The sequence below is a fragment of the Anabrus simplex genome, chromosome 4, assembly GCF_040414725.1.
Source record: "Anabrus simplex isolate iqAnaSimp1 chromosome 4, ASM4041472v1, whole genome shotgun sequence".
NCBI lineage: Eukaryota > Metazoa > Arthropoda > Insecta > Orthoptera > Tettigoniidae > Anabrus > Anabrus simplex.
The window spans coordinates 65,572,537-65,597,384 of NC_090268.1; the positions used below are offsets into that span (position 1 = coordinate 65,572,537).

Genomic DNA, 24,848 nt, shown 5'->3' on the forward strand with positions numbered 1-24,848 from the left:
AGACGGGGGCGTTAAATTTCAGCGTTATAGGTCGTTAAAAACGATGCCGCAATAAGCGATTTTTACCGCATTTATGTTTAGTATAAGGCCGAGTATGATCTTAGGTATAATTCGTTCAAAAGTATAGAGTGAGGGAGGTTTCAGAGGGGTCTTAAACATGACATCTTTTTAAAGGCTTCGTGCATCTGCCTGCACTTTTCGAATATTATCCTGATACTTGGTCACTTATATTACTCGTGTTACTTGTAATCCATACCTTTACACATCGTCTTACATTCACATCGATTTAGTATAAAGTAACTCACCATTAAGGAATTTCGAATTTGAGTTCTTTTGGCATTCAACGACGTGATCCCAAGGATTGAAGCACGCATTTGAATGTAACTGATTTTTCAATTACTTCTTTACTAGGTGATAATACTTCTAGTACTCGTAAACCGTTCGGTTATTATCAGCACGAAGAGTAACAGAACGGAACATACCGTTGCTCCCAAGGATGTCGCTCGTGACATCCGAAGTGGTGGATGTTCGAAAGCTTTCAGGATGAGAGCTTGTTAGGTAAACAATGACAACGTTGTTGGCAGATTTGTCAAGAAAGTTGTGATGAGAAGCAAAAGCATGAGTGTGCAGCCGACAGGTACTTTCATCTTGCGAGTATACCGTGAGATAAAGCCTGTCATCCATAGAATGCCGTTTGAAAGACGATTCCCAGGCCTTCTAAAGAGATTGCATGTTTTATTTATTTATTTATTTAGAGGTAGCATATACACCTTATACAACATTGGTTCAGTGCTTCCTTCCCAGTGATCTCAATGCAATTAACCGGCTACATAGTTTAACCAGCTCAAGTCTACACGTAACAGGTTTAATAAAATAAGCTGCCTCGTTAGATCATCAGCAGTGTCCCATTCCTGATCCTAAGTTCGCGAGTTTGATTCCCGGCAGAAAAAGTCGATTTTTGAAGGACCGACAAATATCTTCGCACTCCATGTCATTGTTGTTAGCATGTTAAAGGTCTCTAATGGCGCACTGATTGTCACCCGATACAATTAAACTGTCCAAAAGAATTCTGCTTTCTATTCATGATGTATATGCATCATGAATAGTTACACGGGCCGTGAAAGTCTAAATGAAAATTCTGTTTTCGTTACTAGACACCATCACAATTGGGATATCGAAATTGGTTAGCAGGCCACACAGATGGCACTATTTGAGAAGATCTCTAACTTGGTAGCTGAGGCCATATTATTATTATTATTATTATTATTATTATTATTATTATTATTATTATTATTATTATTATTATTATTATTATTATTATTATTATACGTGAATGGTCCCTTTCGGAACACACGAAGCTTTATTTATGATTTCGTTTGCGGAGGATCCATTGACTAAAGATCCTTTTCCGTTCTTCCGTCCACTTGGTACATGCTCTTTTTGGTACTTCATTCTCTGGAGTAAGTTCCCACTTGTCGATTTTCTTTCTATATATTTCGATTCAAAATGTCTTCAGGTTGAATATGTGCGTTTTTCATGTACACTTTTATTTGTTGTATCCAAGGAAAATTCTTCAGTTTTATTATTATTATTATTATTATTATTATTATTATTATTATGTTCGACTCATTGGCTGAATAGTCAGCGCATTGGCCTTCGGTTCAGAGGGTTGCGGGCTCGATTCCTGGTCGGATCGGGGATTTTAAACCTTCATCGGTTAATTCCAATGGCCCAGGGCTGGTGTTTGTGCTGTCCCCAATATCCCTGCAACTTACACATCGCACACAACACTATCCTCCACTACAATAACACTCATTTACCTACACATGGAAGATGCCGCCCACCCTCATCGGAGAGTCTGCCCTACAAGGACTGCACTCGGCTAGAAATAGCCACACGAAATTTAAAATTATTATTATTATCATTATTATCATTCATCTGCTCACTATGCTTCCTTTTCCTCTACTCGGTCCATTCTGAGCCTGTTTTCTTTCTCTCCATCAGAATGTCGGCCGGCAGGGCAGGAGAAGTGGTGGTATACAATTTCTAATCATTGGATTGCGTGGCGAAAGCCTGGAAAAAATTTCAAACCTCTCCGCAGTGCTCATATGGAGTGAGGGCATATGACGCCGTTGATGGTGATTCGTCTGTCAGATGGAGACATTAAGCCTTATAATTTATAATTTCGTATGGCTATTTCTAGCCGGGTGCAGCCCTTATAAGGCAGACCCTCCGATGAGGGTGGGCGGCATCTGCCATGGGTAGGTAACTGCGTGTTATTGTGGTTGTGGAGGGTAGTGTTATGTGTGGTGTGCGAGTTGCAGGGATGTTGGGGACAGCACAACCACCCAGCCCCCCGGCCAATGGAATTAACCAATGAAGGTTAAAATCCCCGACGCCGTCGGGAATCGAACCCGGGACCCTCTGAACCGAAGGCCAGTACGCTGACCATTCAGCCAACGAGTCAGACACATTAAGCCTTGAGCAGACCTCTTAGTGCTATTGGACAGGAGTTGGCTACGTACCGGTACCGGGTTTCACCTCTCCCTTCTTACTATCATACACTATATCACGTCATTCATTTCATATCATTAACTCCTCTGATAATATTGACGTCAGGAAGGGCATCCGGTCGTAAAATCCCGACTCGATTCATCTCACCTCATACCCGACCCCGTAGAGAAACGGGACAAAAATTGCGCAATATTAAACAAAGAACGACATGTTTCGTTCTACAAGAACATCGTCAGATTCTATCAAATCACTTTTATTTTTTTAATTTCGTGTGACTATTTCTAGCCGAGTGCAGCCCTTGTAAGGCAGACCCTCCGATGAGGGTGGGCGGCATCTGCCATGTGTAGGTAATTGCGTATTATTGTGGTGGAGGGTAGTGTTATGTGTGGTATGCGAGTTGCAGGGATGTTGGGGACAGCACAAATACCCAGCCCCCGAGCCATTGGAATTAACCAATGAAGGTTAAAATCCCCGACCCGGCCGGGAATCGAACCCGGGACCCTCTGAACCGAAGGCCAGTACGCTGACCATTCAGCCAACGAGTCGGACTTAAATTATGCGTATATATGTACAGTATTGTTTGAGTAACGTAAACTAGTCAGTGATTGGGAGTGTGGTGCACGGCCAACTCGCCCGGTAGAATAGGTTTACACCACTTCTTAGAGGTAATTATGATATTTAATGTAGCAATAGGCAAACTAACTGGAATAATTATATTATATTATATTATATTATATTATATTATATTATATTATATTATATTATATTATATTATATTATATTATATTATATTATATTATATTATATTATATTATATTATATTATATTATATTATATTATATTATATTTCCTGAAAAGTCTAATACACTGAAAATACATCAAAGTAAGTTCAGTATTTATTTACTTAATATCCTAACAGTTTGAACCCTATTTTACACGAGTATATTAGGGTTACAGTCTTGATCAGTTAGTTATTGTTTTCTGACACAAAGTTGGGAAACTACATTATTGAAGATGTGATGAATGAACTTAAGGAACAGTCAAGTAGTGAATATTCAAGATAAACTTAAATATTATAACCAAGTGCTCCACCTATTCAATACAATACATAATTTATTATATTCACTACATGTTTCGTCCCCTAACGGACATCATCAGGTATAATAATATCCACTTTTACAAAGAACTTTGCTACTACGGCCCCGAGTTGGCTTTAAATACTGAAGCATTCAACATATATACTATCTAAGGAATGCATGTCAAAGATCTAACAAATCTTTCATCAAGAGGTATAAATCAAGTGTGCTATTCACAACAATTGATCATTTAAGATTTTATAAAGCACAACACTTATTTCCCAAGAATATTATCAAGATTATAATGGACAATTCAAATGTTTTTATCGATCATATGACTTACAATTTTTACAAAATTTCAGAGATCTTAATTTAAATGTCGTAACCATACATAATTATTTTAATGTGTCTTTCCAATTTTAAGAATATCTTATTTTAAATGTCGTAACCATACATCATTATTTTAATGTGTCTTTCCAAATTTAATAATATCTATTTTGTATTCTGATAAATTAATGTTAATTTATTATAGCTGATGATGTCCTTTAGGGGACGAAACATGTACTAAATATAATAAACCAGCAAGATACCCGTGCTTCGCTACGGTATTATACTGAAATTTAGAATTGAATGCTTATTTTTTTAATATATAATCCGCCAAAAATCGCGATCTAACCCGTTTTCTGAGAGAATCCACCAAAATTCGCGATCTGATTTGTTTTCTAATAGATTACGGCAAGTTTTCTCCCATTTTTCAATCTTTCTTTCCAGCAACAATGGATTTTCCAAAAACAAAAACATACGTGTTTCTTTATTTTTAAAGGAGATCCCAAACACCAATTTTCAGGTCTGTAATATCGGCAGTTTCTGAGATATTAGTTTCCTCTTTAAAGGCATTCAACCCCTTTTTCACCCCTTTTCACCCCTCGTATTGGGATTTTCCGAAAACAAAAAATACGTGTTACTTTATTTTTAATGAAGATTTTAAATACCAATTTCTACATCTGTAAACTTTCAAAGTTTTGAGATATAGATACGCTCATTTTGAAAATTCACACCCCCTTTTCACCCTCCCATTAATTGGATTTTCCAAAAACAAAAAATACGTGTTTCGTAATTTTTTAAAGAGATCAAAAGTACCAATTTTCAGGTCTGTAATATCTTCAGTTTCTGAGGTATAAGTACCGGTATCCTGATTAAAGGCATTCAACCCCTATTTCACACTTTTTCACCCCTCCTATTCGTGTTTCGTTATTTTTAAGGAAGATTCTAAATACCAATTTTTACATCTGTACACTTTTAAAGTTTTGAGATATAGATACACTCATTTTAAAATTTCACCCCCCTTTTCACCCCCTTACCGGCGGAATATCCAAAAATCCTCTCTTAGCGAGGACCTACGTCTTAATATGAATGTATCCTCAAAATTTCATTTCTTTATGTCTAGTAGTTTTGGCTCGGCGATGATGAATCAGTCGGTCAGTCAGTCAGTCAGTCAGTCAGTCAGAACAAGTTATTATATATATATATATATATATATATATATATATAGATTATATATTGTACTGAATAGGTGGAGCACTTGGTTATAATATTTAAGTTTATCTTGAATATTCACTACTTGATTGTAGTCAATATGGGATTAGTATTACTTGAAATAAATCTGTTAAAGCTTGTTACATATAGTTAAGGAGCATTTACAATTTGCTTCACGTCGCAGCGACACAGATAGGTCTTAAGGCGACGATGGGAGAGGAAATGCCTAGCAGTGAGAAGGAAGTGGTCGTGGCCATGATTAAGGTACAGCCCCAGCCTTTGCCTATTGTGAACATGGGAAACCACGGAAGACCATCTTCAGAGCTGCTGACAGTGGGGCTCGAACCCACTATCTACCGGATGCAAGCTCACAGCCGAGCGCCCCTCGCCAACTCGTCCGTTGAACTTAAGGAAATGTTTATAGCAGCGAGATTTTCTAAAGGGCTTTGAATGTCCACATTACAATTAATTGTTTAAGTGACACCCAAGATCGAATCTTGTCCTTCCAAACATGGCACAGTCGAACAGTAAATGGTCCACCGTTTAGTAAGTTCAGTACCGAAGTGATCCTTTGTCGCTTCAGAATCTGGAACTGTACGGGCAGTCTTTTTTCAGTATTTGAGTGAGGAAGAAAATGTGTCTAGAGATAAAACCCTATTTCCGCGTGAACGTTTAAAAATGACGTGAAAGGATTAAATCCAGTCTGTTCATATTAAGTTCTTAGGTGTACGAACGATCGAGTGGTCAATTATTCGCCACTAAAAATAAGGATCACAGAATATAACTTCCAATAAAGGATCTTTCTCCTTCCATTTATAAAGTCGTTATTAGAAAAGCAACCACTATGAAGTATTTAGTCTGTGTCGACTCGCTTGTTGAAGCACGTTCCAGTAAGAGAAGGGAACTGAAGCATAAGCAAGAAGTCACCGTAGCGGAACGTTCTCACGTCTGACATTCACTTGATGTCACTTCACAAAGAAGATGTTGTCCTATTAAAAGCCTTTAACATGTAACAAAAATTCTCTCTCCTCTTCCGGTATCCGATAATGGGAACATTAAGATGTTCAGTCAGTTACTTGCTCTCCAAAGTACAGTTCTAGAAATTAGAGTGTTAAGCATTTCTAGGATGCATATGTACACTTTGTAACTTGCGCAGTTTAAATTAATATAATAAAATAAGCAATGCCGGTGATGAAGACACGGCTGCAGGAAGTTTTGGTGCAGAATACGTTAACTTGGTATTGGGTAGGTGTTAGAATGAAGTCAGTGCGCAAGATTAAGGTTAAAAGAGGGGGGTTTTTGTGGTTTTTTAGACTCTCCCTTTGCGAATGTTCTGAAATCACTCCATTTCCAATTACCAGTGACTCGATTATACGTTGTGTGTTTCTGAGCTTGTTCATCTCCACAGACTAGCTGAGCGCACTATTTTATTTATTTATTTATTTATTTATTTATTTATTTATTTATTTATTTATTTATTTATTTATTTATTTATTTATTGCACACTACAGGGTTGCTTTACCCCACTTACAGTGTGGCACTGTTAATTTACAACATTACATTATATTAATGCTAATAATATATAATAACAATATACAAACTATGATTGAGTTTTACGGTTGAGTATACAAAAATAATAATAATAGTAGTAGTAGTAGTAATAATAATCATCACAATGATAATGTTGTTTTTGGGTCATAAGTCCATTGACTGGTTTAATGCAGCTCTCTATGTCACCCTAAATTCGGAAAAAAGAATGGAAATCTGTTTTGAATTTCTGTCGATTTTATACCACCTTCGCGTAAATGTTTGCGCACCTCTGTCAGCTATATGGGATCGGATTTCCATTCCTCCTGAAGAATGAGTATTGTATGAGCCAGTCTGTATTATTATTATTATTATTATTATTATTATTATTATTATTATTATTATTTTTGATCCGATGACGGCAGATGCCACCGGGGGATAGTAGATGTACTGATAATGGTTTCAAGGTCGTCCGCCAACAGATAGCATAGTGACATAGTTGCGTGTACCCTTTCATAGGGAATGTTTACAGCCATAATGCTCAGCGTGATGTAAACGTGTGAAGTAAACAGGCGCCATGCCACGGAGACGCACTCGTGCTTCCTACAGCCAACTGAGCGAGTTTGACAGGGGTAAAATTGTGGCCTTTCGAGTGGCGGGATGGTACTTTCGGAGAACTGCCACACAAGATGGACGTGCCACGGCAGTTGTGCAACGATGCTGGTTGCAATGGTGACGTGAACATTCTCACACCCGCATACGAGGTTCTGGACATCCACGCAGCACAGAAGTCCGCCAAGATCGTCGTATTATAAGGGCAGCAGTGACAGATCGTACAGCTACCACAGCACAGATACGAGGGTTTGTGAGCTCAGAAGTGTCAACACGAACTGTTGCCGAACGGTTACTAGCAGTGGGACTACGGGCACGCATACCACTAGCCCGTCAGAGGATCACATGGAAGATGGAATGGCGGGCCGGGGTCTCCAGCGATGAAAGCAGATTCTGCTTGCACGCAAGCGATGGTCGTTTGCGCGTATGACGTAGACCTGGCGAACGCTGTCTCGTGGAGTGCATTCAACCAAGACACACTGGCCCCACCCCAGGCCTTACGGTCTGGGGTGCGATAAGCTACAAATCTCGTTCACCTTTGATCTTTGTGAAGGGAACGTTGACCAACGCTCGGTATGTGCAGAATGTTGTAAGACCCGTTCTTTGGCAATTCGTGTAACAGGAAGGTGATGTGTTGTTCGGGATAATGCTCGCCCACACACACAGCGCGTGAAACTCAACGTGCGTGGCCAGCACGATCTCCGGACATGTCTCCCATCGAGCACGTGTGGGATATGATAGGAGGACAACTGACACGTGCGACTCGTCAACCCACAACTCTTGCAGAACTACGTGAACAGGTCGAACAGGCGTGGAATATTGTACCTCAAGACAGTATTCGCCATCTGTATGATCGAATGGATGCCAAAATCAGCGCCTGCAGTGCCGCCCATGGAGGATACACCACGTACTAATATGGGTGTTTCAGCATGGATCGATAGCGGGTACCACAGTACCGCTTGAGCTATTGATCTGTAAATGTAATCATTCCATGTACTCCATATGCACTGTTTCAACAATAAATCTTGAGTGAATTGGAAAACTCTAAGAGGGTGTACTGTTCTTTTACGGCAGTGTAGAAGAATAGAATTATTATAGACTTGTATGCCCTTCACCGTTCAGTCTGAGCGCCTGCAACTAACTCTGTGGCCTCATTAAGTGATTCAGACGCCAGAGCGCCGACTTCCTGAGAACAAGCTGGTGGGTTCCATCCCAGGTTAGTCTGGTATAAACCGAGCTCGATAGCTGCAGTCGCTTAAGTGCGGCCAGTATCCAGTATTCGGGGGATAGTAGGTTCGAACCCCACTGTCGGCAGCCCTGAAAATGGTTTTCCGTGGTTTCCCATTTTCACACCAGGCAAATGCTGGGGCTGTACCTTAATTAAGGCCACGGCCGCTTCCTTCCCACTCCTAGCCCTTTACTGTCCCATCGTCGCCATAAGACCTATCTGTGTCGGTGCGACGTAAAGCAACTAGCAAAAAAAATAAAAGTCTGGTGTAAAGGTACTCAAATACACTGACATGTAAATTAACTCCTCTGGGGAAAAAATCCGACACCCTGGCGTTTCCGAAAACCGATGTCAACCGACAAACGATAAGTACAATTATATTTTCCGACAAGCGTGCTTTTTTTTCTAAGATTCTCCTCTAAACATGTCATACGAAAGAATGTAGGGAAGCTGAATTCTTGTCTTAGTACCGTACTTTGGATATAACCAGTGGGTCATATTATATGCTGTAGGGGAAATCAACAAATGATATCCTTTGAGTCATATCGTTCGGAATCCTTCCATTCAAGCTGAGATCTCTAGTTGCTTCGTGTGGTAGTGCCACGAATACGAAAGTACGTGCTAGATAAAGAGTTCCCCTTGCATGTGATTGCATCACTGTTGTTCCTTCAACTTCCCAGCGCAAGAACTTTATTATTCATTACAGCTTTATGGGCTGTCTCTTCTCACCATCAGTCGACCGAACACAGAATGCACCTCTATAAAGGTACCTACTCTTCGTTACAGTGTTTCCCAGTGCCGCCTACTTGGGCAATCCGGGTATATCAGGTGAAATAAAAGAGACACGTAACATAATCTGTCTATACCACATATTATGAAACGTATTTTAACCTACGTTATTAAAGTACAGTAAGTCAAAATCATCTCCATACAGACCCTGAATGCCTCAGCAGGAGTGAAAAATATGAGCTTCCACTATTCGTTATGTCAGCATTAAATGAGATAAGGTGGTTAGTCTTACGACTGGCCATCTGTATTTGCAGGATTTAATCTGGTGCTTAATTATATCGTCAGCTAAGTGAACCCTAAGGCCACGTGCTTCTTCAGATGTGGAGAACTTTATCTAAATTTCTCGTCGGGAAATAAAGCCCACGTCACTTTTTTTTAATCGTGCACGTTTCTGCTGCCACTACTAGGCATCACCCATAAAATCAGCGTTATTTGCAGCAAACCAAAAGATTAGAATTCAAAAATTCGGATTGCAAATGTAAAATTAAAATTTATTTTATTCCAATTACTAATGGCTTAGTGAAACCCTACTCTTGCACAATAGGGTTCAAAGTGTTAGGATATTCAATAAATAAATAAATAAATAAATAAATAAATAAATAAATAAATAAATAAATAAATAAATAAATAAATAAATAAATAAATAAACAGTTGACATTTAATGACATAATTTAATAATATTATTTTAAATATATTTTTCACTCATGGTTTCGTGTTTAATATGTATAATCAACGACACTGACCTCTGTTGAAATCGAACCCACTATCTTGGGAAGGGAAAGACAACTAATCTACTGCGTTACTGAGGCTACATATATATCCATCTTTATAAACTCTTGCATTTATACAAAACAAACAACGTTACGAAAGTTGGTCTGCTAATAGCATACGAAAAAAATATTCTTATATGATATGACCACCATTACTGATTATATTAAATATCCAAAGACAGTATTGTAACCAATGAAAAACAACAATGAAGAGATCAAGATTAAGAAACAGCATCTTAAAAAAATCAAAACTTCAAAAATCGACTATTAAATAAAGCAATTCATTCATGTCCCTTTTCAGTTATAATAAATGTTATTGCGCACAATGTGGAAAATTTGCGTATTACATCAAATAAATTACAATTCGCCGCCTCTGTGGTGTAGTGGTTAGCGTGATTAGCTGCCACCCCCGAAGGTCCGGGTTCGATTCCCGGCTCTGCCACGAAATTTGAAAAGTGGTACGAGGGCTGGAACGGGGTCCACTCAGCCTCGGGAGGTCAACTGAGTAGAGGTGGGTTCGATTCCCACCTCAGCCATCCTGGAAGTGGTTTTCCGTGGTTTCCCACTTCTCCTCCAGGCGAATGCCGGGATGGTACCTAACTTAAGGCCACGGCCGCTTCCTTCCCTCTTCCTTGCCTATCCCTTCCACTCTTCCCATCCCTCCACAAGGCCCCTGTTCAGCATAGCAGGTGAGGCCGCCTGGGCGAGGTACTGGTCATACTCCCCAGTTGTATCCCCCGACCAAGAGTCTGAAGCTCCAGGACACTGCCCATGAGGCGGTAGAGGTGGGATCCCTCGCTAAGTCCGAGGGAAAAACCGAACCTGGAGGGTAAACAGATGATGATGAAATTACAATTCACTCAAGGAGAACTTTGTTCAGAGCAAAATTGATTCAGAGAGACTGTTCTCTTCTTGCACTCCACTACGTGATATGTATCACACTGTTCATTGCACAATACACATACACAGTTATTACAGATAGTCAAACACTATGCTCTATTAGCCATGTTTAACACGTTGTGAGGTTTGTATATGTATATATAGCCCTAAAAGAAGTCCGCTATACATTGGAGATGTATGAAAATAAATACCCATGTTTACTGATTTCCTCTACAACATTAATGGGATAAATGTCGGTAGAAATTATCCAATTCTGGACACAAACTAGTGATCCGTATGAGAATAATATCTAAGAGAAGGCCGCAAGATTATAGTTGGTACGTGGAAATGTAACAAAACTTTAAAATATCTTTCCCTAGGGATAATTATTTTCCAAGTGATATTTTATGCATAACGCATCTTTCACATCAAGAGATGTCAAATAGTAACAATAGTGTTATTTGCTTTACGTCCCACTAACTACTTTTTAAGGTCTTCGGAGACGCCGAGGTGCCGGAATTTAGTCCCGCAGGAGTTCTTTTACGTGCCAGTAAACCTACCGACACGGGGCTGTCGTATTTGAGCACCTTCAAATACCACCGGACTGAGCCAGGATCGAACCTGCGAAGTTGGGGTTAGAAAGCCAGCGCCTTAACCGTCTGAGCCACTCAGCCCGGCATGTCAAATAGTGACAATGAAGAGAAAGCAAAGACTCTTTTGACACATTTCGTCTTATCAAGGTTAATTGTCTTTTACTTATGTAACCTGTGTTTATGTGTTTATTTTAATTGTAAATCAAATTCACGACTGTAGATGTCTTCTATCAAAAACGAAGCATGTACCGACTATTTTAAAAAATAAATTCATGTTATTTTAATCTAAGAAACATCGTTAGATTTTGAAGTGGTAGAAAGGTGGAACTTCTCAAACTTTCAAATTGGAATTTGTTATATATAATAATTCCCCCACGGAGCAAAATGAAATTCATCGGAAAATCTTTTACTGTGGGGAAAATAATGCAATGCCTTGTTAATGCTGCAATGGCAGCAGGAATTCTTTGCAAAATTCTACACACTCTTACCTTCCACTCATGAACATAGTCACCTACAGTTACATAAAAAGAGTCTGAAGCTTAATATCTAAGAACTATAAGCAACTTCTGCACTGAAAACACTGATAAGTTTCAGTCTGTGGGAAACTCTAACCTATTTTCAATTTCTTCTAGTTCCTTGTTCATTACGGCTTTCGTAATTAGGTATCTTTGTAAAAAATAAACTTCTTCTGAGAACCTTAAAGAGTCGTTTTTTCTTAGTATGGGTAATCCTTTGCCTTCTTCAGTTTATAAATAGTTTTCGAACAGCACTAAATCTTCAAACATTCGTCTTCTACATGCTACCATTTTGAAATATTAACAGCTGTTAAGAGGTTTAACACAGGGTTGCTTCCATGTTAGTTTATTATTATTATTTAATATCCAGTACAGCACGGAGCCCTATTTCACAATACATTAGGACTGTAGTTTATAATAATCAAATATTTGAAAACGAAAGATTAAGAGATTAATTTGTTAAAGATGTGCTGAATGAATGTTAAGAATTGCTTATAACAACATGGCTTCTTGAAAATATCACAACCGAGCTCGATAGCCGCAGTCGCTTAATTGCGGCCGGCATCCAGTATTCGGGAGATAGTGGGTTCGAACCCCACTGTCGTCAGTCCTGAAGATGGTTTTCCATGGTTTCCCATTTTCACACCAGGCAAATGCTGGGGCTGTACCTTAATTAAGGCCATGGGCGCTTCCTTCCCACTCCTAGCCCTTTCCTGTCCCATCGTCACCATAAGTCCTATCTGTGTCGGCGTGATGTAAAGCAGCTAGTAAAGAAACGAGCAATGGTTTAGAAAATAGAACATCACAACTGTTCAGGTGGAACTCAAATATAAGTCTTTTCATTCCAAACACGGAACAGGAGAAAAGTGGATGATCCACTGTCTGAGCAGAACCACAAAAGCATAAATATTCATCTATAATTTGGATTTTAAATCGCTCAATGTAAGATTTAAATCTTCCATATCCCGATAGAAAATGCGTTAGGACAAAGTCGATCTGAAGTCGATCTTTAATTCGGGAAAGAATAGTTCTCTTTTACAGGGCGAGTTGGCCGTACGGTTAGGGCCGCGTAGTTGTGAGCTTGCATCCGGGAGATAATGGGTCCGAACCCCATGTCGGCAGCCCTGAAGATGGTTTTCCGTGGTTTCCCATTTTCACACCAGGCAAAAGCTGGGGCTGTACCTTAATGAAGGCCACGGCCGCTTCCTTCCCACTCCTACTCCTTTTCTATCCTATGGTCGCCATAAGACCTATCTGTGCCGGTGCGACGTAAAGCCAATAGCAACATGGAAAGTTCTCTTGTAACATAAGTTAGTGTAACACAAGTATTAACAAATTTTTAGAGTTAACAGTACTTGATGAGACGGCCGTTTTGTTAAATTATGTCTTAAGTCTCCTTGAAAGTAACATTGATTGAAGAATCCGGGCCTGAAGCCCACACATGCTATTATTTTTCCTATCCGGTATAAAAACTGCGCATCAGGTTAATATTCAAAATGTACAAACAGAAAGATATATATAGTATCCAGTCATATACAATGACCATTTCGCATACGTTTTCTCCAGAGTTTTCACATTCACTTGAGGTGAACTCTGTGGTTATATCCTACTGTTAAGTGTCCAAATAAACACAGCCCATCATACTAAAATAGATCCCACATTGACAAGGAATATCAAACTCTTCCGACGCACACACCTATACACCGCTGGTGATTAAAGCTCCAACGCGCTAATAGGAATGTAAAAAGAATAAATCAACAACAACAACAACAAGCTACTCTGAAATACAACTCATCTAATTTCCTCCCAAGACCTCTGGTAGAATAACATGACCAGCCTGTCTGAAGGCGGTAATAGACTGGTCTTTTGTAATACAATGGCCATTACTCGACACAATATGAAGAGTCATTATGAGTGAAGGGGTCGTTAAAAAAGAGCGCTTACGACCGCCATTACGAATGCAGAGAAAGGGTTAACACTTGTAGTACACAGTTACTGTTTCTGGGTGTGAACAGAGGGAGACAATAGCCTCACAATTAACTCTATCTAACGGTCGCTTGGCCTAGTAAACAGACCGTGCGTGCTGTAACAATGTGGTGTCCCTTTTCACCGCCCGCCCACATCACCACTCATCGCTGTCAAGGTGCTTTTCGAGATATGGCGTCATTAAGTTTACATGTATTATTATTATTATGAACGAGCTCTATAGCTACAGTCGCTTAAGTGCGGCCAGTATCCAGTATTCGGGAAATAATGGGTTCGAACCCCACTGTCGGCAGCTCTGAAGATGGTTTTCCTTGGTTTCCCATTTTCACATCAGACTTAATTAAGACCACGGCTGGTTCCTTCCCTAGCCCTTTCCTGTCCCATCGTCACCATAACACCTATCTGTATCGGTGCAACGTAAAGAAGTAAAAATTATTATAATTATAATAATAATTATTATAGTTTTTGTTTGCTTTATATCCCATTAACTACTTTTACAGTTTTCGGTTTTCGGAGACGCCAAGGTGCCGGAATTTTCTTCCGCGTGAGTTATTTTACGTGCCGGTAAATCTGTCAGCATGGAGTTGACATAATTTAGCACCTTCAAATATCACCGGACTGAGTTAGGATCGAATCTGCCAACTTGGGCTCAGAAAGCCAGCGCCTAAACCGTCTGAACCACTCATCCAGGACCTCCATAGTTCATTGTCTAACAACTGAAGAACATAAGTATTCTCACAGATTTTCTTAAATATTCATTTCCGGAAAAATAAAACAAGAGGGACTGAACACTGAAAATGTTACCACTTTAAACTCAAGAAAGTAATTTTTTTCAGAAAACCTTCCTTCCTCAAGTGAAATTTGTTTTCCGGTGTTTAGATTAAGTAAACATGTATTTTCCTTTGAAACCGATTACTATGAGGTTTACGTCATAGCCATGATAGAAGAACACTGAAGATTAGCCCAAAGGATTCTTAAAACGCAACGGCCAAGAATATTCAGTGAGTGACCTACTCTTTGCCGTCAAAGAAATTCAAAACTCGTGTCGTAGTTATAGGTGAGGAGGAGGCAGATGTTTCAAGTGGAACAGGTTGAGCAGTTCATCTCTGACGAGTGGTGACCCACTTGTGGACAGCAGGTTCTGGCTCGTTGGTAAGAATAACACGAGCAATAGTAGGTCATATGCAGTGAGCATTTCGTCAATCCCAGCTGCAGAAACTGAAACTGCGAATCCAAACCGGGCTGAGCCACGCTTGCGGGCGTGTATACCTGACCTCCTTGTAATACTAAAATAGAGGTCCTAGACACCGTTTACATATCACAATGACGACGGCAAACTGATGATGATGATGATGATGATGATGATGATGATGATGATGATGATGATGATCACAAATCATTTGGACGGCTCCTTGGCGCACGTGGTTTTGTGTTCTCTTTCTGTGCATAAGATATGGGGATCAATTCCCAGCACAATAGATGGCGCTTAATTGATGTGTGGTAGTTATTTTAAGGGTCAGAACAGAGAGATTGCCCTCACTACAATTAAAGGGCATTGCAGCATAGCCTACTCGTATCAGTATTGCAGGTCTCAGACGTTGCATGAGAGGATAAATAAATAAGAATAAGAATATCAGCACAAGTACTATGTATGACCACAAGGAACCTGAATTTTACTAAAAATCCACAGGCAAGTAACTCAATTTTGAAAACATCCTCGGGATATGAGCTACGAATTTTAGGTAAAAAAAAAAAAAATCAAACATGAGTAGAGGCATGAATTTTTCGCATTAACGATAAACGCGACAAATAATATTTTGACGCGATTTTGAAATAACATGACGAATCATATGATTCTGGTTAAGAAATCAGTGATTTTGTTTTCGCGAATTACTGTGAATTAAAGCAAAAATAACTTATTTTGCTATAAGTGCGAAAAAGCAGTGAAATTCGTGGAAAATAACGATCTTGAAATTGCATTCCAATATCACGAGTGTGAAGGGAAACAGGAGACAGAATGAGGATTTCTTCGACAGAAGTATCTCTTCGTATTAATATTCTATAAAATCCCTTAATGGTATGGCCATATAGGATGAAAGCTAATGGTCATATAAAGTGGGTAATTGTCATGTAGTCTTGATTAGGGCTATATTATAGTTCTAATCAAGATTATATAAGGGATAATAAATTATTATACCGGCCCCGTGATGTAGGGGTAGCGTCCCTGGCTTTTACCCAGAGTCCCCGGGTTCGATTCCCGGCCAGGTCTGTGATTTTTATGTGGACCTGAGGACTGGTTCGGTGTCCACTCAGCCTACGTGATTAAAATTGAGAAGCTATCTGACGGTGAGATAGCGGCCCCGGTCTAGAAAGCCAAGAATAACGGCCCAGAGGATTCTTCGTGCTGACCACACGACACCTCGAAATCTGCAGGGCTTCGGGCTGAGCAGCGGTCGCTTGGCAGACCAAGGCCCTTCAAGGGCTGTAGTTCCATGGGGTTTGTTTTGGCTTTTTAATGAATGATTATCAATATTACTTCTTATTTATCCATCTTTCACAGAAATAATCCACCAACCTCACGAATTGAACTTTTTTTAATAACTTTAGGAAAGGATTAAAGCAAAATTAAAGCGGTGGGGTCAGTTCTATTACGCAAAATAACGCGAAACATTGCTTACTTTTCGTGAAATCGAACATAAATTAATGCGAAAAAATTATGCCTCTAAGTATGAGAATATATTCTTTATTTATTTCTAACAATTACAATCCTTTTCTTGATCATCGTTATCCGGTCGATCAGATTAGCAGTTTGCCTTTTTCTACCACTACGAGCGCTAATGTGAGTCAATGTATTGTTTCACTTAAGCACCACTACGAGGGCTAATGTGAGTCAATGCATTGTTTCACTTAAGCACCACTACGAGCGCTAATGTGAGTTTCATTTAAGCCCTTATAACCTCATACGTTGTGGATATTTTTCAAAAAATCAAAAATCGTCTGAGGGTATTGAACCAAGAAACAAATTACAGAAATAACTGTGTAAATTAATTTGGCTAGGATTTCAATTTTAAAGAACCGATTAATAAACAAGCAATTTTAGGCTGTTTTTCCGGAACTGCATTTAGCTCAGAAGTCTTTCTTTCTTTCTTAATCTGTTTATTGTCCAGGGTTGGCTTTTTCCCTCGACCTTAGCGAGGGATCCCACCTCTACCGCCTCAAGGGCAGTGTCCTGGAGCTTCAGACATCGGATCGGGGGATACAACTGGGGAGAATGATCAGTACCTCGCCCAGGCGGCCTCACCTGCTATACTGAACAGGGGCCGTGGTGGGGGATGGGAAGATTGGAAGGGATAGACAAGGAAGAGGGAAGGAAGCGGCCGTGGCCTTAAGTTAGGTACCATCCCGGCATTTGCCTGGAGGAGAAGTGGGAAACCACGGAAAACCACTTCCAGGATGGCTGAGGTGGGAATCTAACCCACCTCTACTCAGCTGACCTCCCGAGGCTGAGTGGACCCCGTTCCAGCCCTCGTACCACTTTTCAAATTTCGTAGCAGAGCCGGGAATCGAACCCGTGCCTCCGGGGGTGGCAGCTAATCACACTAACCACTACACCACAGAGGCGGAAATTTTAGAAATTTGTTTTGTTTCATTTTGATAGAGTCATCCAAGGGTCACAATTTGAAACCTTCCCGGGCCTTTTATCTCTTCAACTTTCGGCACAATTGAAGAAATTGCTTCATTTTACGTTTTTCTTACTATGGAGAGCTCTACTTTGTCTACTAAGAAATGTTTTCCCATTTTCACGCCAGGCAAATGCTGGGGCTGTATCTTAATTCTGGCCACAGCCGCTTCCGTCCAACTCCTAGGCCTTTCCTATCCCATCGTCGAAATAAAACCTATGTGTGTAGGTGCGACGTAAAGCAACTAGCGAAGAAAAGAAATGTTCTCAACATTTAAACGCTAGTAAATATATTGTTACCACTTGGAAAACAAATATTCATATGCACAAATGAAAACTGATTGGACTCATGCTTTACAGGAGAAAAATGCAACACATTCATAGGGGATTATCACACAAGGTGGGGATAGAATGACTCCTATTAACTACATTTACAGGCTTTCAAAGACTCAGAGAAGCCGAAATTTTACGGCGCGGAACTTTTCTTTGCGCGCCGATCGGCACGAAGCTGACGTGTTTGTGCACCTTCAAATACTAGTAGACTGAGCCGGGACAGAACCTGCCAACTTGGGCTCAGAAGACGAACGCTGTGCCTTCTAAGGAGTCTTTTCTTCTCGGAGTGTGCCAGTTTATCTGAAAACCAAAATCTATAGAACCATCATTAGACCAGTGGCACTGTATGGAACTGAGTGTTGACCAGTCACAAGGAGACACGAACAACAGCTGCCTGTCATGGAGATGCTTCGCTGGCCAGTGGGTCTCACTAGTCTGGATCACATCAGAAATGACGATGTTCAGATGGCCTCAATCCCTGAGAAAATGCGGGAGAATCGCTTGCGGTGGTATATATATGTAATATAATTTCGTGTGGCTATTTCTAGCCGAGTACAGCCCTCGTAAGGCAGACCCTCCGATGAGGGTGGGCGGCATCAGCCATGGGTAGGTAACTGCGTGTTATTGTGGCGGAAGATAGTGGTATGTGTTGTGTGTGAGTTGCAGGGATGTTGGGAGCAGCACAAACACCCAGCCACCGGGACACTGGAATTAACTAATGAAGATTTAAATCCCCGACCCGACCGGGAATCGAACCCGGGACCCTCTGAACCGAAGGCCAGTACGCTGACCATTCAGCCAACGAGTCGGACGTTTACGATGGTATGGCCACGTGCTACACAGACACGGTTCTTCAGTTGCGAGAGGGGCATTAAACTTACGTCCTGGGGCCGCGGACAACGAGGGCGAACAAGGAAGCGCTGGCTCAACACTCTGCGGGAAGACATGCATGTGGCGAGTCTTTCCTCACGATGCACAAGACCGCATCAAGTGGAAAAGGAAGTCTAGAACAGCAGACCCTGTAGTTAAGCGGGATAAATGCTACGAAAAAGATTATTATTATTATTATTATTATTATTATTATTATTATTATTATTATTATTATTATTCAAACCTGGCAGAGGCAATTGGTTATTTGAAGGGCGGAAAAATCGATGACGTACGATAACCGACATGCAATAGATCTCTGATACCCGATAAAATTACGTAAAATTCAGCCATAGCTCGCCCAGCAAAGATACGTTTCTTTGGTGGAGTAAGACAGGACGTCGACATCATTTACTCGCCTAGCTGGCATCATATCGAAGGGTCTGCACGCGACAGCTGGGGCCATTTATTATTATTATTATTATTATTATTATTATTATTATTATTATTATTATTATTATTATCATCATCTGTTTACCCTCCAGGTTCGGTTTTTCCCTCGGACTTAGCGAGGGATCCCATCTCTACCGCCTCAAGGGCAGTGTCCTGGAGCTTCAGACTCTTGGTCGAGGGATACAACTGGGGAGAATGACCAGTACCTCGCCCAGGCGGCCTCACCTGCTATGCTGAACAGGGGCCTTGTGGAGGGATGGGAAGATTGGGAGGGATAGGCAAGGAAGAGGGAAGGAAGCGGCCGTGGCCTTAAGTTAGGTACCATCCCGGCATTCGCCTGGAGGAGAAGTGGGAAGCCACGGAAAACCACTTCCAGGATGGCTGAGGTGGGAATCGAACCCACCTCTACTCAGTTGACCTCCCGAGGCTGAGTGGACCCCGTTCCAGCCCTCGTACCACTTTTCAAATTTCGTGGCAGAGCCGGGAATCGAACCCGGACCTCCGGGGGTGGCAGCTAATCACGCTAACCACTACACCACAGAGGAGGACATTATTATTATTATTATTATTATTATTATTATTATTATTATTATTATTATTACACTTTTTGACTTCCTCTAGGGAAATCAAATCCACTTCCTGCCGGGTGAACCGAGCACGCTTTTTCCACGTTATACAACGTTATTCATATGATCTATTCTAAACTAATATTTTTATTTTTATAAGTGCTTCTTACTGCTCTGTGTCGTTCACGCTTGTGTGAATACACCCACGATATCTGGAACTTACAAAACTGTCACTAACTGGTTCTCAGGTACTATGACGTTAAGTTCCACACGTGTAACGTGGGAGAACCAGTGGGACGATGCAACTTTAGATCGACTTCATTTACGTGTAAATATACCAGTCCACACTACTTTATCAGTATCAATGACTTCAGCAATAAATAGTAGGATTTCATTCATAATATTGAGTGCTATTAAATTACATTTTCATATGTCCTTGGTGAAGCTATTATTTATTTATTTATTTATTTATTTATTTATTTATTTATTTATTTATTTATTTATTTATTTATTTATCCGTTTACAGTCCAGGGTTAGTATTTCCCTCGAACTCGGCGAGGTATCCCATCTATACCGCCTCAAGGGTCTTGGAGCGTGACATTGCCTTGGGGATACTACTAGGAAGAAGAACCAGTACCACCGGCTATGCTGAACAGGGACCTTGTCGAGAGGAAGGGAAGGTTGGAAGGGATAGACAAGGAAGAGAGACGGAAATGGCCGTGGCCGTAAGTTAGATACCATCCCGGAAATCGCCTGGAGGAGAAGTGGGAAAACATGGATAACCATATCGAGGATGGCTGACGAGGGAATCAACCCCCACCCCCTCTACTCAGTTGACCTACCGAGGCAAAGTGGACCCCGTTCCAGCCCTCGTACCACTTTTCAAATTTCGTGGCAGAGCCGGGAATATAACCCGGCCCTCCGGGGATAATCACACTAACCACTACACCACAGTGGCGGACATTATTATTATTATTATTATTATTATTATTATTATTATTATTATTATTATTATTATTATTATATTCGTCTTCCCATATATTTTTCTCTCAATTTTCTCGCCAATAATAATTTGAAGTTCATCACGTTTGTTTCTCACGATTGGTCTAGGATTCACTAAAAAATTGTTGTGGCTTATACGCTAGGCTATCATCTGGAACCATAATGAACAAAACGGCGAATCACTTCTAGCGTATGTTTTCAAAGGTTAGTGTACCGTACAATTACAGCATAGTGTTGTTCCCCCAATTTCTTGAGTGAAGCACCACATCTACCTTGATTAGTCCTGAGTGCCGAGTAAATGGCTGTGTGGTTTAGGTCACGTAGCTTTCAGCTTGCATTCGGGAGACAATGGGTTCGAACCCCGCTGTCCGCAGCCCTGAGGATAGTTTTCCGCGGTTTCCCATTTTCACACCAAACAGATGCTGAGGTCCTACCTTAATTAAGGCCAAGGTGAGCTCTTCGATGTGTCAGTGCGACGTTAAACCTGTACCAAGTTTGTTATATGATCAGGCTGTGGAATGTTCAATATACGCTTATAAACCCTCATTTTAAATGCTTCTAAATTATTTGTGGTTTCCTCATTCAGCAGCTTCGCTTTCGCGCAGTACTGAAGAACTCTGAAAATGTGGCATTTTACAAAACGAAGTTTGTTTATTTATTTATTTATTTATTTATTTATTTATTTATTTATTTATTTATTTATTTATTTATTTATTTATGTGTATTTTTTGCTAGGGGCTTTACGTCGCATCGACACAGATAGGTCTTATGGCGACAATTTGGATAGGAAAGGACTTAGGATTTGGAAGGAAGCGGCCGTGGCCTTAATTAAGGCACAGCCCCAGCATTTGCCTGGTGTGAAAATGGGTAAACCACGGAAAACCATCTTCAGGGCTGCCGACAGCGGATTCGAACCCACTATCTCCTGGATGCAAGCTCACAGCTATGTGTATTTTAGCGTATGATGATTGGAGTACACGTACACAATATTAAAACATTATTTACTTATACTGATCTCAAGTTTGCAATAAAATTACATCAAATCCAGTCGGTGAATCCACTGAATATCTTCTATATTCACGTGGTGGAGATCTGTCATATTACCCTGCAGTGCTCGGGGAGAACACTCGAACACTATACGACCGATAGTTTGCAGTTGGTCATCACAATTACAGCATAGAGTTGTTCCCAGTTTGTTGAGTAAAGTGCCGCATCTACCTTGAATAGTCCTGATTCGATTTAGTGATGCGACAGGTATTTACCGAAATGCTTAGTATGCCTGGGATATCAGAAGTCATTAGTTCGACATCAGAACAACACACAGGTTTAAGAAGGGAACAGTAAGAGGGGTAGAACACAACTGATTAACTATTCTCATGCTGCACCTTTTAAAATAGGGGCTGTCTGGCCGAGGCGGTAAAGGCGTAATCGGTTCGCCCGGAAGGACGTGGGTTCGAATCCCCGTTAGTAAGTCGTAAAATTTAAGAAAGAGATTTCCACTTCCGGACGTGCATATGGCCCTGAGGTTCACTCAGCCTACACCAAAAATGAGTACCAGGTTAATTCCTGGGGGCAAAGGCGGCCGGGCGTAGAGCTAACCACTCTACCCCATCAAGTGCCGCGGTTAACAATGATAGAAGCCTTTACCTTTCACTCCTCCAAGGGCCTTCGTGGCCTGTACGGATGTGACTTTGCTTGATTTTACCTTTTAAAATGCCTCATTAGTCCGCCTCTGTGGTGTAGTGGTTAGTGTGATTAGCTGCCACCCCCGGAGGCCCGGGTTCGATTCCCGGCTCTGCCACGAAATTTGAAAAGTGGTATGAGGGCTGGAACGGGGTCCACTCAGCCTCGGGAGGTCAACTGAGTAGAGGTGGGTTCGATTCCCACCTCAGCCATCCTGGAAGTGGTTTTCCGTGGTTTCCCACTTCTCCTCCAGGCGAATGCCGGGACGGTACCTAACATAAGGCCACGGCCGCTTCCTTCCCTCTTCCTTGCCTATCCCTTCCAATCTTCCCATCCCTCCACAAGGCCCCTGTTCAGCATAGCAGGTGAGGCCGCCTGGGCGAGGTACTGGTCATTCTCCCCAGTTGTATCCCCGACCAAGAGTCTGAAGCTCCAGGACACTGCCCTTGAGGCGGTAGAGGTGGGATCCCTCGCTGTGTCCGAGGGAAAAGCCGACCCTGGAGGGTAAACAGATGATGATGATGATGAAAATGCCTCATTAACCAAATTTCCTACTGCGAGAGAAAGACATCATTGGTGGTATACAGTCTAAATAACTTACTTCACTGATTCGTCTTGTGTATTTCCTGTGACCCGCTGAATGACTCCCAGATGAAAGTAACAAGCCTATCACACGGAAGTTGGTCACGCGCTGAAAAGAGAAGAAGAACAGCTGTTATTTATTGAGGTGGCACATGAAGTAACATTATTACGTAGTGACAGCTGGCAAACTTGTACACTGCTTTGGACGGTCGCCATTTGACAGGTTCGCCAACCATGACTTACAACATAACACGTTACAACGGCAATTCTATTACTTAACCAGTGATGACGAGTGTAAACTACATTGTACACTGTTGAAGGAAGGTATCTAACAAGGGGACATTCCCTACTCGCCACCATCGGTTTCGCTCAAATTTATAGAACATTGCAGGGCTTGGCTAGAAAGGAAACTACCCGAAGTGGGAACTCCAGATGGCCAAGCGTATCGAAAATAAAAATAAAAATGTTTACCCGGCTCTCGCACCGTATAAATCACTTACGTAAGTGCGCACGCCGAGAAGTAGTGGGCGTAGCGGTAAGAGCTGGGACTAGTACTTTGGTGGTCGTGGGTTCGATACCTTGTGTAGCGACTATTTTCTTTCTATGGGGGCGTTGAAACAACGATGTGGTTGTAAAAATGCGGCGGTTATGACTTGTACTAGATGCAGAAATAATTATTGTTTCCCCTGTTTCTACGATAAATATCATCCCGACGCATGTAAAGCATCGAATGTCAATGAATAAAGTTTTGAATCTTCATGTACAAAGTCTTTTCGTCATCATCATCATCATCATCTGTTTACCCTCCAGGGTCGGCTTTTCCCTCGGACACAGCGAGGGATCCCACCTCTACCGCCTCAAGGGCAGTGTCCTGGAGCTTCAGACTCTTGGTCGGGGATACAACTGGGGAGAATGACCAGTATCTCGCCCAGGCGGCCTCACCTGCTGTGCTGAACAGGGGCCTTGTGGAGGGATGGGAAGATTGGAAGGGATAGGCAAGGAAGAGGGAAGGAAGCGGCCGTGGCCTTATGTTAGGTACCATCCCGGCATTCGCCTGGAGGAGAAGTGGGAAACCACGGAAAACCACTTCCAGGATGGCTGAGGTGGGAATCGAACCCACCTCTACTCAGTTGACCTCCCGAGGCTGAGTGGACCCCGTTCCAGCCCTCATACCACTTTTCAAATTTCGTGCCAGAGCCGGGAATCGAACCCGGGCCTCCGGGGGTGGCAGCTAATCACGCTAACCACTACACCACAGAGGCGGACAAGTCTTTTCGTACGCGCTTTAATTACAACCCCTTGTTGAAAAGTCTGACAATGAAATCCCATTTTTTTACCTTTTATATGGCTTTTGAGTATAAATAAATAAATAAATAAATAAATAAATAAATAAATAAAATGAATTGTTCACCTCTTTGCTTAATTGGAAAATGAATAAAATAAAAGTTGAGAGGAAGTCTCCACACGGGTAGTCGAACCCACGAGCACCGAATTACTAGGCCGAGGTCTTACCGCTACGCCAACTACTGCTCTGCGCGTGTAGTAACTTAAGTGGTTTATACGGTGCTAAGCCACGTCAACATTTTTATTTTTATTTTCGGTACGCTTGGCCGTCTGGAGTTCCCACTTCGGGTACTTTCCTTTCTAGCCAAGCCCTG

At 41.3% G+C, this 24,848-nt stretch overlaps 1 protein-coding gene and 1 long non-coding RNA gene across 2 annotated transcripts in view; one reads left to right on the top strand and one right to left on the bottom strand.

Moving 5' to 3' along the window:
* The window catches only part of LOC136872163 (whirlin), a 1,631,916-nt gene that overhangs the window by 1,257,571 nt on the left and 349,497 nt on the right, over window positions 1-24,848 (top strand). The window lies entirely within an intron of this gene.
* The window catches only part of LOC136871622 (uncharacterized), a 180,761-nt gene that overhangs the window by 64,946 nt on the left and 90,967 nt on the right, over window positions 1-24,848 (bottom strand). The window contains exon 2 of the long non-coding RNA XR_010859775.2: window positions 23,210-23,299. This is a non-coding gene — a long non-coding RNA (uncharacterized lncRNA). The remainder of the gene's footprint in view (window positions 1-23,209; window positions 23,300-24,848) is intronic.